The sequence below is a fragment of the Oratosquilla oratoria genome, chromosome 24, assembly GCF_046742065.1.
Source record: "Oratosquilla oratoria isolate Oo_2021 chromosome 24, ASM4674206v1, whole genome shotgun sequence".
NCBI lineage: Eukaryota > Metazoa > Arthropoda > Malacostraca > Stomatopoda > Squillidae > Oratosquilla > Oratosquilla oratoria.
The window spans coordinates 57,949,582-57,965,488 of NC_134800.1; the positions used below are offsets into that span (position 1 = coordinate 57,949,582).

General features: G+C 42.0%; 1 protein-coding gene across 10 annotated transcripts in view; it reads right to left on the reverse strand.

The window, feature by feature from the left end:
• LOC143038666 (prominin-1-like) overlaps positions 1–15,907 on the reverse strand; it is a 289,849-nt gene that overhangs the window by 184,076 nt on the left and 89,866 nt on the right. For 8 of the 10 annotated variants that reach the window (XM_076208177.1, XM_076208182.1, XM_076208187.1 and 5 more), the window contains exon 2: positions 7,213–7,278. The exons of the other annotated variants lie outside the window; for them this stretch is intronic. The gene's annotated coding sequence lies outside the window, so the exon portion shown is untranslated. The remainder of the gene's footprint in view (positions 1–7,212; positions 7,279–15,907) is intronic. 10 annotated transcript variants of the gene reach the window in all.

Genomic DNA, 15,907 nt, shown 5'->3' on the forward strand with positions numbered 1-15,907 from the left:
TGAGATTGAGCGCTGGAATGCAAAACAAAACATGTACAGTATATTGGTCCCCCATCCTCTAAGCATTATAATAACATATAGTAAGACTATCTGCCTTTCTACCTAACGCTTCAAAGAGGAATATCTGACCTCCCGTGATCTACTTCCCAGTATACGTACTCGTACAGTGAGCAAAACTGACACCAACATAACGTGAATCTACAGGAAGACTGAAGAGGTTATCACATTGGGTTATTTTTGCTCCTACATACTACCTCTAATCTCCATTTGAATAACTAAAATACGACTTCGCTTACAATCTAGACCTCTCTAAGAACATTTCAACAGTATATCTAACATTTGTATACGTTTACAGTCTTAGTAATTCAGCTTTAACATAATGACTGAAAGATAATTTGGTATTTAGAAATTTTATTATATATATATATATATATATATATATATATATATATACAAACACATACATACATATACTGTAACCGAAGTCGTTTTTACTCAAACGAACTCAAATGTCGGCGCTGGTGAATCAATCCCGTGGAAGCCCAGTGTGATAACCCCTTTATACTCTCGACTCCAACTCACGGTCCTCATCAAGTGCCTACAGGTCACTGAGCACCTCTAAGCCCTGGTGTTAGAAATAATGCACAAGAAACTAGTTTTCACGTGTGTGAAAGAACATCCACCCACGTTATGGCAACGGTCCCGGTTGTTGCCAAATAGTGTAATTTTACTTTTTCCATCGACAATGAGAAGTCTCGTTTTCAATGCCTCTGCGTCAATGCCATCAAGAATTCCATATCAACGAGAAGTTGCATCACAAACGAGAGCATAATCAATACATATAAATATTACACTGTATCGTCTATCAAAGCCCATAACGTCTTACGGATATTAAGACAGCGAGGTATGACTCGTAGTAATGAATTTCAATGTGACAAATTTAGGAAGAATATGGGCAAAAACTTGTTTACCAACAGATTGGTTAACGAATGGAATAGACTTAGTAAACACAAAGTCGTAAAACAAAGACTTGTGCATGAACTCGTTTAATCAAAACATACAATACAGACAGCTGGCTCCTGTTAATTACGGAGAAGAGCCTTGTTTAAATGCAGTACTACCACACCACTTCCACAGGCAATTACCACAGCCATTTATAACGGTTCCCAGATTTCTCCCACAACTTCCTGGTCTTCCTTATGGCATTTCTCCAGCCCGGACTTAATTAATAATCGAGTAAACGGACTGATATATATATATATATATATATATATATATATATATATATATATATATATATATATATATATATATATATATATATATATATATATATACATACACAATTTGGGAATCACACTGAACGAAAAAGTAAGATAAAAAGACGAATCATTCTATGGAGAAAAAAAAAAAAAAACCAAGATGACTGCTAAGAATTGCTTTACGCTGTGTCCGAAGACCTCACCTTTGCCCATCGTCCTCAGTTATCCATATCAGTGACAGTGAACGGCGAGTCGAACCACCCTTAGGAATTCAACGAATACGACCAGATTTTTTTTTTCCGGGTTCGTGCTCCAGAACAGTTTATATAAGAACGCAGGAAACATGGGCCATTACTGGATGCCCTTCCTAACATCTGCGCTGTGACTAGGATTCGAACACATGACCGAAATCCCCACGCGGTTACCACAGGCACGAAATCTGTTAAACGTTCTCCAATAAACTTAACCAACTAAACGTTTTAGATGACATTTTGTTCTACAATTTAAACCAGTTTCTTACCTCGGTCTCTAAAATGCATATAACAATTTCAATGGATTCTTTTTAAAAAGAAACTTTGGTTGGGTAATAATATATTGATATTCAATCAAATGTGATCAAATTGAGGCAGAAACTTGTGGTTGAACAACTTGCTAGAGTACAGACGATTTTGAATTTGGGCCCACAAGTTGATGTGAACTGTGCGATTATTGAAGAGAAGTTTGCACTCCATTACAACTTTTAGTCTGCAAGTTGTTCACACAAAACAACGCACTTATTCTCTTCCAAGGCTGTAGATTTTATCCAGGCAAAAGTCCCGCTCCTATGGGCAAAACGGGTTATCGTGGCCGGCCTTCTGGGGGTCGTGGGTCTTCTGCATGGGTCACTCGGGGAAAAGTATCGGTTGAATATATATATATATATATATATATATATATATATATATATATATATATATATATATATATATATATATATATATATATATATATTACACACACGCAATCGAAGGACCCAGCCTCAAACTCTAATTGCAAGGAATAAAAATCATTTGCTAAGTCTATTTCCCATGTAACAGGATGAGAGAGAGAGAGAGAGAGAGAGAGAGAGAGAGAGAGAGAGAAGAGAGAGAGAAGAGAGAGAGAGAGAGAGAGAGAGAGAGAGAGAGAGAGAGAGAGAGAGAGAGAGAGAGAGAGAGAGAGAGAGCTTCTTCACATCAAATTCAAGACTAATGTCGGAGCAAAATATCATCTCACCAACTATATCAAAATACCAGCAGAATGCACATAAAAATAAATCTACAAACCAAACTGCTGCCATTATTTAAAAAATATCCACAAATTAACTGGCTTTAGTCAACTTTACATTCAAATATGCTTTTAAACATTTTTGATACTGTGCCGCCCGTCCTCTTTTATACAGACATCTGCGATCAATTGAAATTCTATACAAAAATCTTTACGTGCATCGGAGGTCGATGGCGCTCGAGACGCCATGACGTCACAAGGCTCAACGTTAAAAATTCAAAATTCAACGAATTCAAAACCCGTGAAAAAACAAAAGGTACGTTTAAAAGGAAAATATATAAAAACGAAATAATAACGTTAAAAAGATGAATGTCTAATCGTTAACAAATTAAAGTTCGTAAGCTACAGACAATGAAATCGACGAAGACGACAAGCGAGCGAGAAACAAGCCACACTCAAAGCCCAAAAGTTTTCTCACTTTTATATTGATATCGGATTGTACCAACGGCGCATGCGGGTCCCTTGGCTTACTACGGTCTCCAAACACTCCCTTTAACTCCACTACAATAACTCCTTGTATCATGACGATTTTAACCATTTCGGGGAAATGGGATCAACAAAGAATCGATTTTGTTCAATCTGTTCCTTTAAAAACATGGTTTTAATCACATTTATAAAATATCACTAATGAAAACTAACCCTTTTATTTTTGTGAGACTGAGGTCCAAACAAGAAAAGGATAGTTTACTTAGAAAAGAATAAATATACGAAGTCACGAGGAAATGACTCAACCTACACTCGAGTAATGAACCTCATCATGACGTCATTTCGTTTCCTTTTTGAAGTGATCTGTTCTTCTCTGGACTCCCATCTACCGCCTACACCATCCTGATTTTCTTCCTTTCGATTATAGAAGAGGAAAATAAGAATAACAAGAAGAAATATGTTCAGTCTACATCAATTTCGACTATGACTATATAACACTTGTATAATTCTGACTGTCCACCACTGGAAATAATTCATCTAAATTTCAAAAGTTCAGATTTTCATTATCACCTCCTACAGATGTCGTCTTACAGCTTGAAGAAATCCTTCAGTGGTTTTGTAAGTTACCTCCTCTTAAGTACAAAAGTGATCAAATGGAAACTACGGTCTACTCGCTCTCACATAAATCTTCAGATTGTAGCAAAAAATCGCTAAGCAAGACGACTTCCCGTAACGCGCCATCACATCAATTACCTGCAAATCTGCTGTGACGGTTAACACAGATACCAGATGCAACTGCGCAGTAGGTTGTAATAAATAAATATCAAAATTGCTAGACGCAGCCCTCACCCCGCCAGCTAGCGGAATGAACAAATGATTAATTTGCAAAGTTGTTAACGAAGTCGACGAAGACGACGACGACGACGACGACGACGACGACGACACCGTCTGTTCTAGGCTGCATCAATCACGGTCCCATCTCGGGTAAAGAGGCCATTCACGGGCCCATTCCACTGATTAAACTCCCCAGTCACATTCCAACTCCTTCCTCTACACCATTCCAATCTGCGACACGTCTGCCAACCCTCAAACCTTTGTTCCAACACTCCATCACCATGCATTAACTTTTGTAACTAAAAAAAAAAAAAAAAAAAAAAAAAAAAAATCCAACAACGCGACCACAAAACCCGCTACTTCAATACCTTTCCATCACTCCCCTGCACCCGAACAGACCTCCACTTCCGTCAAGATCTTCGAAAGCCTCTCTGTCAATCTCCCTCGGAAGCAATTACTCCTATCACGGTGGTACAACTATGCCTTGCAAACATATCTTGACAAACTGCATATCACTGGCAGTGCACAGACATCAACAAACGTGTTCTGGATGGAGAATCTCGGTTCGGGGTGAGGGAGAAAAAGCAATGTGCTTCCTCACATATCTACACTGCAACAACAACATATTGAGTTGTGAGTTTAGAACAAAGTATCGGTCCGCACTATCCCCCTTTCCCCGCATAATTACGAATCCGACTCACCATTCCCGCGCGAGGTACTGGTTCCAACGCCTGAACGTCTTCAGTGCAAAGACGATGTGAAACATTTTAACAAAAGTGAAGATCAGTGATGAGAGCATGATGAGCAAAGCAGTCTCAATTATAACATCTCAATCTGCACCCATTCCCTTACTTGAATAAAACATTCAAACCATTAACCTTAACGAAAACTGTGATACATTCCATCGAGATCAAATTGGGGTCTACCGTCGTGTTGAGTACGGAAAATCTGCCTACACAAGCCCTAAGACATCTACGTCATCTCGCCCTCGTTTCCCAGTGCTTTCAACCTGTGGATCATCTTAGGTTCACACCCCTTGTGGTTGGGGGGTCGGGAGTGGAACAAAGACTCCCCCAAACAGGTCTAGAACCCAAACACTGTGGTAGTGGATCATTATCATCATCAACTGGAGGTATACGCCAACAAGCGCGTTGCTTCACTTACACGCAGGCGCTAGTCCTCACGACCTCTCCGAGCAAGCTCCCATGCAGACACCCTTACTTCCCACTTCAAACAATCCACGACAGATTCGATTAACTTCCCCCCAGCCATGAATTCTGTGCGTTCCTTCGTCTCCATCGAGTTAGTTGCATAACGATTAAAACCAATGTTGAGAAATGGTCTTTCCAGGAAGATCAAGACGAACAGAAAAACACAAGTATGGGGGTACGTGAGAACCAGGTCAGCCAGCGAATCTACTTGCTTGCGAGACCGCCTCCTCAGCGCCCTCACCCACACTCACTCTAACCGTCGCCTCGAAGGAAATCAACAAAGAACATTCTAGACTCTACCCAGGGTTCGCCTGTGGGGAAACGAGAGCTATAATTCTTGGGTGGACTCATGCATACGCTGTCCCTTCTCAAAATTAATATGCAAATGTTACACTTGCTGTAATGTCATTACCGAAGCGACTTTTAAATGATAACTACACTTGCTGTAATGCCATTTCCGAAGCGATTTTTAAATGATAACTACACTTGCTGTAATGTCATTTCCTATACAGAAGCGACTTTTAAATGATAACTATTATGTTGAAGAAACAAGCCAAGAACGCACATAATTTACTTTTCTCCCAGCTAATATAAAAAATTGTATCAGCCGAATTCACTATGGTAGTTTTCTTTCAAAACTATTTTATCAGGTGAATAATAGTCATTCAAGGGTCTGGCCCAAATTCTATTAAGTATTTCTACCTTCATGGTCCATTCCCTCAAACACTGGAATTTCTATACATCCTTAGCGGACTGTTCATTTCCTATCCACTCTAACACCAGCCTAATCATCCACCACATTCACTGCATTTTAATAAACTGAATAAATATCAAATACATTGCAATAACTTCTGCGGTATTACCATGGTCAAGCCTTATATATTTCCTAAATGTACAAGAACTCTCACAGCTCAAGATGGAAGACTACTAAGTACTGTACAAATTTCATGTACTACGTTATAATCTTTTTTCAGTTATTGTAACGAATCTCAATTATAACCCCCTCCCTACCTTCCCCACCTTCTTTACCCCTCCTATCCTCACCCACAGCAATTCTTTTGACAAATAATGCGAAGTAGTTCTTTTGAATGATCCATGCGTTAGGCTGTCTTCGACAAAAGACGCGTGGAATCTGCTCGGCCGCGCGCGCAAGATTCTATGCAAATCGTCGTGAGAGCACAGCTGCGGTCAGCCGCGAAGGAAACCTGTGACGTCAAGTCGCGTTGCCTTCGCGTCGCGTCCCCCACCCCCAACAAACCTCGCCCGACCATTCCCCAACCCACCTCCACGCAGGCACGCGCACACGCACACACACACACACACACGTTGTGCTGCGCCTCCATTCCCTGGGAATTATTCAATAGCGGTTGACAGTGGCGCAATCTGCGAAAGTCAGCCGCAAAAGCAACAGCAGCAAGGCCGAATTAACTCGCATTACTACACAACATATTTTTAGCTTTGTCGTACCAATTATGATAACCAACATAACCACGTATCTCTCACACACACACACACACACACACACACACACACACACACACACACACACACACACACACACACACACACACACCAAGGGCTTTTCCCCTCCTTCCAAGGGACCAAGTGTAAACACACACATCCTGTCCCACTCTTAAGATTTGACAGCACCACACGCACATGTAAAACGCGTGAAACATTTTACTTGTCCCAGTATTAATTTTAGACCTAAGAACCAACCATCACATGTATTACTTTTTCATTCTTATTATATAATTTTTTCCATCACTTCAACTGTAATTATCTGTCTTATCTCATTACAGACAATCCTGAAGATGTCTTATTAAAAACAAAAAATTTAAATAAACGGAAGATTATGCAAACCTACACTCCTCCGCCGGAAGGAAAAACCATCACCAGAATAATCGAGAATGCTAGAAAAGTTAACTACAAAAATGATGTCGTTTTCAATACCACGTGTTTTACAGAGAACCTGTAGGTGTTACTACATTTTTCATAAGTTATATATATATATATATATATATCTATCTATGTATAAATATATATATATATATATATATATATATATATATCATATGGAACATATGCAGGTCGACAATTTCTTTTTATTGTCGTTAGTTGTGGTTGACGGAGCTTTCTTAAAATTCATTTAAAAACAGACGATTGTACTTTACCTTCGCGTCTTGTGGTGTGCACGGCGAAGGGTTTCAAAGAAGGAAGCGCAAGGATGAACCCATTCACTGAAAAAAGGAAAAGAAAAAAGAAATAGAACACACCCGACAATATTCCACAGATACCTTTCGGCCGGGACGGAACTCCCAAAGGAGAACTCTGTTATCTGTCGCGTGGACAATGAGAACATGACAAGAACACAGACGTGAGCATGATCCTGATCTGTCGCCTCGTACAAGGCTTTCTTGCGTAACGTTGGCTCCTGCCTCTCCAGCCTCGAGTCTCTTTGTGGTGATAGTGGTGGTGGCAAAGGAAGTGGAAGGGATGATAAACGTGTAGTTGGACAGAGGTGCTGGTGATAGAAGTGGTGGCAGTAAAAGTAGTAGTGATGATAGCGATGGTGTAGTAAGATAGGTGCTGGTGATAGTGGTTTGTAATGAAGTTGACGGCAGCTATAGTAAAAAAAAAATTGCAACATCAACAGAGGTGATAAACGAGCAACGGTGGTGACAACTATTTCGATGGTGCAAAAGACCTCCCGAGGACAAGTTGGTGCGCTGAAAGATGAGTTCGAGCGGAATCATGCTCCAGCCTCGACGTCGAGGATAAGTCGAGGACGACCTCCAAGCAGCTCCGTCAACGCAGCTTATACCACAAGGGCGGTTTAAAACATCATACACTTCTATTAGAACATACACGAGATAAACACGTCCCACGTCGTTGTGTTCGATGAAGGGAGACTACACCAAGACAATTACACACAGCCCCACAGTGACCGGCAACTGTCCTCAGATTTTCCAACACATCTCTCTACGAGGACAAACCTTTAGCTGATGTTTACGTTGAAGTAATGTCTCATCGTCACTGGCTGACAGTAGGAGAAGGGGGAGCCGTTGCCAATTGTCAATATTCCTTATGTTCAAAAGTCGAACTCGTACAATAGAAGCCTATAAGAAGGGAGACGGCTCTCTAAGACGACCTGTTCTCACTTACCCGTCGTCGATCCCTTGCACACAAGTGACCAAGATAAACATGATCTAAATAAGACAAGTGTATGTCTTTCAAGTAGAAATGGCAGAAGTGGACAACACAAGAACGAAAAACAATGTCTGGGAGAAGGGGAGAGGGACTTTTTCGTACAGGAGGAAAAGAGAAGTCAGTCACGGTTTAAATCAATAGTCTATAAAATAAGGATATATATAAATAAATAAGCAATCAAATAAATAAGGAAACAAATACACAAATACATAACCAAGTAATGCCCAAGCAACTAGCACTCAGCGGGTAGCAGAAATGTTGAAAGAAACCAGGACAACAAACAAAAACTACTTTCCCTAACTTTGAACACAGCATTCTCACGCCTTTGATCTGTGCCGGAAGACAGAGAGCCCCCCTACTCCCTTCAAACGTCACTTGACCACGGATAAAAGTATAGCCCACCACAAGAAACCTGGGCTGACGTCGCTTCATCGGGCACCGACGTCTCCATCCGGGGCCTTATCCTGGCAGAGACGCAGCCAGATACAGCACACTACACGTATAATAGTCGACAACATAGCCTAAATGGGATTAGTGTGGGGATTAGGATGGGGGTTATCTGTGACCCAACAGGACCTATTTGCATGCGGGCAGAGGTGCTCTTTGAGGTGTTCATGATACCTCTTAGTTTACGTTCCCTTGCGCGTGCACACTTGCATGCATAGTCACACACGCACCCACGCATGCTTGGAGCCACCCACACAAACGATAATATAAACACGTCCATGAGGACCACATCCCCAACAAGCTCGCATCATCTCGACTTTTTCGAGACACGCAAAAACAACACGAAAGCACGCAATCCCTACGCAATATTAAGGAAGTTGCAAGTACAGCACGCGATGGGAAAATCTAGCCAAGGCTACGAGCGACCGACCGAACTGACTGACTGACTGACTGACTACTTCGGGAGGCTTCCCATGTCCTTCAGCCATAAGAACCATCGGGTGCAATTGACCGCAGGGTCTCCTCAACGTTGAAGGATGAGAGGAGAGAGAGAGGAGAGAGAGAGGAGAGAGAGAGAAGAGAGAGAGAGAGAGAGAGAGAGAGAGAGAGAGAGAGAGAGAGAGAGAGAGAGAGAGAGAGAGAGAGAGAGTAGAGCGAGCTGGGTGGGAGAGTGAAAGTATAATAGAGTATGGTAAAGTGCAAAGAGTGAAAGAAATACCAAATTGGGTAGATAGGGTAGGGAGGAGAGTAGAGGAGAGGGAAGAGGGGAAGAAGAGAAGAGGGGTAGAAGAGAAGAGGGGAAGAAGGAAAGAGGAAGACGTGAAGAGGGAAGAGGGGAAGAAGGGAAGAGAGGAAGAAGGGAAGAAGGGAAGAAGGGAAGAAGGGAAGAAGGGAAGAAGGGAAGAGAGGAGGAAGAAAGCTGGTGTCCCCGGATCAAGCAAATCAACTGGAACTGGATGGACAACCCCCTCCCCTGTCTAGAGGCGGGCGAGGTCATGCAAAGTTTCCTTCGCCAGCCGGGTCAGTTGTCGATAGACGGCGGTGTCTGATTATGCCCCGGAGACCCGAATAGCAACAGCAATGTTTGGACCAATGCCTGCGAGCCAATCCGACCCGGCCGGTACCAACACCATTTCCTCCTCCTCCTCCTCCTCCCCCCACACACGAGTGAACTGTTGGTCAACCGGCAACATATAGACTGGCCGGCACTGTGCGGAGCGTCCTCAACACCTTCGGTTATTTTAACCTTTAAATGGGATCGTTGTCCCTGTCGTCCTCCAGAAGGAGATGACGCCGAATTCAAGAGTTCCTATCACCGGTTCCTTCTCACCCCCGATGAACCTACAGCGACAACGCGAAAAAAAGAACAAAGAAAATGAAACATTGGGGCCCTGCTCCTCCCCCACGTCCTCCTGCTACTAGCGGAGCTCGCTGCGCAAAACAACTACGACGTCAAAGCAGGGAACCCCTCCTCTTGCTAGTAGCGGAGCTACCGCCATCAAAGAATCTCCTCTTTAATCAGGCCTTCTGCTATCGATCTCCATGCGTGGTGCCAGTACCAAACACTCCCCCCCCCACTACCTCCCCACCCATTCCACCCAACTTCTCTACCTCAACCCGCGCCCTCGCCTCCACTTTCTAAACAATTTCTATCCACAGTGCGGCAGGCCGGCCGGGGAAGAAGTTGATACTTCGCCCATACGAGAGGAGGGAAATCCCCGCCCACCCCGACCGGTTTTATGATGAGTAAACTGCCACGTATACTCAATGAGTCATCACACAAGGCGACTTCTTTCCTTCTAATTAGGAATCTCTCTGAAATCCGGAACTCTCTAAGTTCCGTAGCCAAAGCACTTTACGAAGTCAGAATGTTCTTGTTCATCGTTTTTGGTATTAGGGAATTTCTAGACATCGTGTTCCGAATTTTGGGAACTCTTAAGACTCCCAAATAGAGACATCCTTTACAAGTACACACGACGTATACCACCCCGTCTTCATCAGTGTTCCAATTCAATGAATGGTGTACTTCTTTGTTTAGTCGTCCTTAGTCGCCAGTATGGTGGTCTTCAAAGGCGCGCCCTCTCTCTCTCTCTCTCTCTCTCTCTCTCTCTCTCTCTCTCTCTCTCTCTCTCCTATTCCAGTCACGCAAACACATTTCATTTTCCTGTTTACATTTGAATGATTATTTTTTCTATGGAGTGATTAGGTTAGGTTAGGTTAGGTTAGTTTATATTACATTAGATTAGGAGCTATTAGACAAACTAAATTTCATGTTAAATCCCCTTGTTTGCATGAATCTGTCATTTTACCCCCTTCCCCCCTCTCTCCCCAGGAAATGTTTAGTAATCAAAACAGACCGAATCACTCCTGTACAGCTGTGAACCCATACTATAGTATATCCGTTTTAACTTTCAATTTCACAAAGCAAAGATCGACACAATCCCCACCCCAGATGGGGAACTATGCAGCTAAACGATGTATCCGACTTCAAATTCATCATCAACCAATCATAAAAGCGAGCTACGCCATTCTGGTCCGTCGGGGTGCCACTTAAGCCCCTACAATATTTAAATTAAAAACAATCAGCTTTTTTTAAGTCTCGTAACAGACCGTTGTGCAAATCTATAAGGATGTCAGATGGGTCCTTAAAACAATAACTGTGGGGTTAGGTCAGATTAGGTTGGGCTTGGTTAGATTAGGGTTCACATGAGGGATGGGGGCGAAGTAGAGATCGGGGTTTCCCTCAAAAGAACGACCTTCCTTCCAAGATGGAGATCGCCCCATCATTTCCTAAAACACAGGAACTTCCTGCACTACCAGATGTAGTTGTATTTTAGGCATTAATGGTCCACTCCAGCACCGGTCTACCCCCTGAGAGACTACTTCCTCTGTAACTCACCACGCTAATTTAATCCGGTTTGGTAAGGTTGCACAGTATCTGTGGTGAGAAGTGCTTGTGAATGCATACAGTTGTTATTGAAGTCTGCAATCAGTGTACCTACCTCTATCATACTAATGAGGTGCTAGCATATATATATATATATATACATATATATGTATATATATACATATATAAATATATATATATATATATATATCGCGCGCGCGCGCGCGTGTGTGTGTGTGTGTGTGTGTGTGTGTGTGTGTGTGTGTGTGTGTGTGTGTGTGTGTGTGTGTGTGTGTGTGTGTGTGTGTGTGTGTGTGTGTGTGTGTGTGTGTGTGTGACACTGATCTACCGCATCTATATGTCCACTGTTGAGAATTGAATAGTATACGAGAACCAAAGGTTAAGAACAATTAGCGTTCTCTCTTATGCTTCCTTGGCGCCCTACACCGCGACGGCAACCTCGGGACCCACTCTCCTTTGTGGTTTTCAAACAGGGGACCATGGGATCCCCCTCCCCTTGAGGGGATTGCAGAGTTTCCTAAATGGGTCCACACAGACTTAAATCTAGTGGGAGTAGGTAGATGTTTAGTGATAATTCAGTGTTGAAGTGGACTTTACAAAAGGCTAACAGCTAACCAGTACGTTTTCTTTATATACTGCTTCCATGTAATTGTGTTTACCAAACTGTAGTATACAGGAAAGTAACAACGCTCGTAGGGTCCCATGTACTCTCCAATCTATCATATTTAGCCTCAAATTCATGTAGTTCCAAATTAATCATCTTTGATTTCCAATCATCATATTCAGATTTCAATTCATGTATTGTCCCAACTTGGACTATTTCCTATGCCAATCCAAGTATTTGTACATCTATATAGACAACTGTACTTGTTCACTTCCTTTTAACATGTATTCTTCCTTTGTTCGTTCTCATGACCTCTGAAAGATCATGTATTCTTAAGAGAACTTCTGTACCCGTGCAAATGTGGACACATTTCTTTGTAGATAATAACAATAATAGTAATAACAATAATGAAAATAATAATAATGATGATAGTGGTCATTCTAAGAATAATTATGATAATTATAATGATATAAATAATAATTATAATAGCAACAAAAACTATAATAAAATAATAAAAATATTTATAAGGACAATAATAATGATATAAAATAATAATGATAATATTGATGATGATGAGGCGGGAAGTGGGCCCGGAAACGCCATCTAGAACTTCAATGAATTAGTTGCCCCACGTTCCAAATGTTTGGGGCGTATTGCAGGATGTGGCTTGGTACTTCTAGGAAACGAAATGACATGTGGTCCAGTAACTCATGAATCCTGTTAAGTCGTGTGTGTATCTTCCACTAAGTCCACGCCTCCACCACCAAACTTTGTTTACCTAATGTACTTGTTTATTTTCATGTTCATCTTTGGTGGATCCGACTTGTCTGTACTGCAATTTGTGTCAGTCCCCCTATTTATGCATGATTTTTACTCGTTTGTATTACTTTATTTTTATAATTTTTATACTTGTATATCAATTTCACTTCTTTGTACTATTTCATGCTTAATATTTCCTTATTTAGTTAAGGATACTTTAGTCCATTCTCATAATTTAATTTCATCACTTCCTAAACCTTTACTCCACTAGTTTGTATTTTATAATATTTTTTCTTATTCATCTATGGTAATTTGATTATGTTTGGTTTGGTTAGGTCAGATTGGGTTGGGTTAGGTTAGGTTAGGTTAGGTTAGGTTTGGTTTAAATTGGGTTAAGTTAGGTTTGGTTATGTAGGGGGGTTGGGTTGGGTTAGGTTAGATTAGTTAGGCTTGGTTAGACTAGATTAGATTAAGTTAGGGTTGGGTTGGGCTAGGCTGGGTCACGCTGTGTTCCGTTAAGTTAGGTTTGGTTTGGGCGGGCCGTGTAGAAGGGCGGCCTCGAACCCGTGACCCAGGGAATACCAAATGAGTTCTCAATGCATCACTTGGCATTGGCACCTCCTTGCCTCACCCTCCACCCTAACCACTAATAGTGGAGCCCGACTATGTGATCATGAGACGGGAGGGGCGTTCATTCACTTTTATTTGTGTATGACGTGGGTGACTTTGCGTCCGCCTTTATAAAGACTAAAAGACCTTTGGTGCAAGTTTCAAAGAGAGTGTGAGGCGAGTTCCGGAGTGTGCAGGATACGTCAATCATGCTGCGTCTTATACTTGAAGTACTGCAAGATACGTCAATCATGTTGCGTCTTTTCCTCGAAGTACTGCAAGATACGTCAATCGTGCTGCGTCTTATACTCGAAGTCCTACAAAATACGTCAACCATGCTGCGTCTTTAACTTGAGTTCCTGCAAGATACGTTGCTTATGGTGCGTCTTCAGTGCGAAGAAACCGTCGAAAAAAAATGGAAGAGGCGGAAATTGTAGGATCATGAAGCGGTCGACTCTTTCTTGGCCTTGTACGTTTCTGCGTCACCTACTTCCCAGGCCCAGCGGTTCCTCAGGCAATTCAGGCTAACGTGGGCAGTAAACCGTGTTGAAAAAAAAAGAGGCAATGCCTTGCTGGGAACAAATGACTGTACTCGCATGACAATGTGCACAAGGTCCTCGGGATTCCTGCACAGTCGACCTGACGCGGGCTGAGGGGGGGGGGTAAGAAAAGAATGAGGAAGAGGAGAGGTTGAGTGAGACGAGATAGAGAGAGAGGGGAGGGAGGGAAAGAGGAAGAAAGGAGGGAGAGGGAGAGGGGGAGCAAGGGGAGGAAAGAACATGGAAAAGGTAGAGAGAGAGAGAGAGAGAGAGAGAGAGAGAGAGAGAGAGAGAGAGAGAGAGAGAGAGAGAGAGAGAGAGAGAGAGAGAGCGAAAAGCGGGTGTGTTGGCTGGTCACTTTCGAATATTACCGAGAAGGAGACCTGATGATGTAAGTTGCAAAACTTCGGATGAGCGTTTCTTGGAGACACTTTATTGTTAGGCTGAGAGTAAAACTCAAATGAAATGCGCCGCTCAGTTCGTGCATGAGGAAGAACGAAGCCCCGTACGTCACCAGTCGGTACGTCACCGGCTGGGCCAAGTACACGGATGTTATTAACTCGTCGACGTCGACGTCGATGATGATGATTTTGTTTAATCCTTGAATAGTATTCACTTCATTCGAAAACATGTCTGGGAACGTCCACCACTCACTTAATGTATCATAAATCTCATATAAGTTCTTGTCAATATAATACAATGTGGGTTAAGACAAAAGGGAGGGAGAGGGAGGGAGGGAAGGGAGAGAGACAGAGGGGGGAATCGAAACATGTTCCCTATTAAGTAACTTAAGATTCCAAAGCAGGTCTGATTCCAATCTCTCAATCAGGTGCCCCACTATTATAGTCAACCGATCATTGCCCAACGAAAACCAAATATTCACAGGCTATTCTTCCTCCTACATCCTACTTCCAACCTCAACAGTATAGCTTAAATTCGTAGAGGTTTACAATCTCTTAGTTCATCGTTCAGCTTTGCTGTGTGTGTGTGTGTGTGTGTGTGTGTGTGTGTGTGTGTGTGTGTGTGTGTGTGTGTGTGTGTGTGTACACACACACACACACACACACATATATATATATATATATATTTAGATTATATATATATATATATATATATATAATATATATATATATATATATAAATATATATATATATATATATAGCTGGAAGATAATTTCATATTTGGTGACTTGAAAAATAAAATATTGTAACTCTGAACTGTCGGCACTGGTGAAGCCCGTGGAAGAAGCCCAGTGTGATAAACCCTTTAATCCCGTCCCATGCATTTCCGGCCATCACAATGGTAAATGGAATTCCGGCCAGTTTTTAGGAAACCAGGGCTGCAACTTTCCGAGGGGAAATGGGGACTAAAAAGGGTGGACGATATACCGTGCCTAGCTGGGCTACCACCCCATACGTTGGTTTTATTAAATCCACATTGTCAAAAAAAAAAAGATAAATAAATAAATAAATAAATAAATAAATAAATATATATATATATATAAGTACGGGAAGAAAACGAGTTAAGAGTATTTCAGTTCGAACATATCTCGATTTAATTATCATTATCCTTAAGTTTTATTCTGGGTATCAGCTGGACTGAGGAAAAACTCACAGGAAGACGGAAAACCCTGCCCCGTTTTCCTTTTATTCTGGCTCATACGTTTCACGTGTGTCGACTTTTCACCGTGCGCCGTCGTCGGCACGACGTCGTGCTCTCAAACTATGGGTGTCTATGGACACTTTCACACGTCACGACCACAATCATATGGAGCTTCCATAGAATCTCATAA